This window comes from Anomaloglossus baeobatrachus, chromosome 2, assembly GCF_048569485.1.
Source record: "Anomaloglossus baeobatrachus isolate aAnoBae1 chromosome 2, aAnoBae1.hap1, whole genome shotgun sequence".
Classification (NCBI taxonomy): Eukaryota; Metazoa; Chordata; class Amphibia; order Anura; family Aromobatidae; genus Anomaloglossus; species Anomaloglossus baeobatrachus.
Window position 1 is genome coordinate 435,782,325 of NC_134354.1, and position 1,531 is coordinate 435,783,855.

Genomic DNA, 1,531 nt, shown 5'->3' on the forward strand with positions numbered 1-1,531 from the left:
CAATTCCCTGGGCGCTGCCATAAGGCCTTGTTCACACACTGCGTTTTGTTTTTTTTTTTTTCATTTTTGCTGCAGAAATTTCTTGAGAAAATGGTTGTAACCTTTCTGCAGACATTCCCCAGCAAAACCTATGAAAAAAAAAAATAGCTGTGCACACACTGCGTTTTTTTTTTCTCAAGAACATTTATTCTGCAGAATTTCTTGACAAAAATTGCGCGTCACTTTTCTGCCAGTACCTTCAGTTTTTGCCATAGATTATGCTAAACGCAGGGACCAACCTGCGGGAAAAACGCATGCGTTTTTTGGTGCGTTATTGGTGCGTTTTTTAAAGCAAGTGCACTAATCTTTCAGTCTCTAGAAATTTCTTGAAAAAAATCATTTTTCTAGTGCGCACAGGGCCTTAAGGAGGTAACAAACAGCAAATCCAAGATGGCAGCGCCCAGTGTGTCAGTAAAACTAGAATTAAATAAAAACTAAACAGTGAATTTAATTTTGTATTACAAATACTTGATTTCATAATCACTATTAATACAAAAATAAAAAAACGTGAGACCCTACATTTAATAATTCCCCTAAAGGTCTGCCAAGTTTTGACTTTCTGCTTTACTTCATGTGCCCCAGCATCATTGTGTTGTCACAGTCATCACTTCCTTTTCAGAATCTTCTGCTCCCTCCTGACTACATTTCCCATCAACTCTTGTGCTGGGCTACAAGTCAGTAGTGAGCAAAAACCCCTTGTACGGCTATGTCCTCTTGTCCTGTAATAATTTCCGGTTTTTCATTTATTTGGAAAATGCAAAAACTGATCCGTTAACAGATTCATTGGCTCTCCTTTGACTTTAATGGTGACTGATCCGTTAACGGATGTTACAAAATGTCATTCTCTAGGTCCAATCCATCAACCATCCGTTGTGAAAACTTTTCATGAATTGATCCAAATACAGATAGCTAACGGATCCATTATAGCATAATGGTAGTCTATGGACTACGGATCTGTTAGTAAAGCATCCATTCACCTATCATTTAACAGATCCATTCCCCATAGACTCCCATTATGCTATAACTGATCCATTGTGCATAAACGCTATCCATCCAAGGGACAGCAGACAACTGGGGGCTGATATTATTAGTGTGGTAAGGGCCAGTTATTTGGCCCTTCCCAGCCTAACAATAGACCACAGCAGTCCCAGAAGCTGTGAATTGCCAGCTGGCATCAAGCTCTAGTATTAGTAATGTGTGGGCGTCTAGAAGACACCCCCCATTACTAATTCCAGTTGTTAGAAGAAAAAAAATTAGGACAAAAAAAAACCTGACTCAAGCGCTCGTTCACCAATTTATTAAAAATAAAAAAAGTTCTGTTGTAATCCATAGCGATGTCCCATGATGTTCCCCAAAAGCGAATTTGAAAGACCTCAAGAGAGAAAAGTAGTAAAGAAATAAAGACAAGAGACAGTCTTTCACCAATTTATTTCCCTATTAAATCCCTAATCCACGTCTGACTTAATACAATAAGAGGGTCCCACGACTGTCC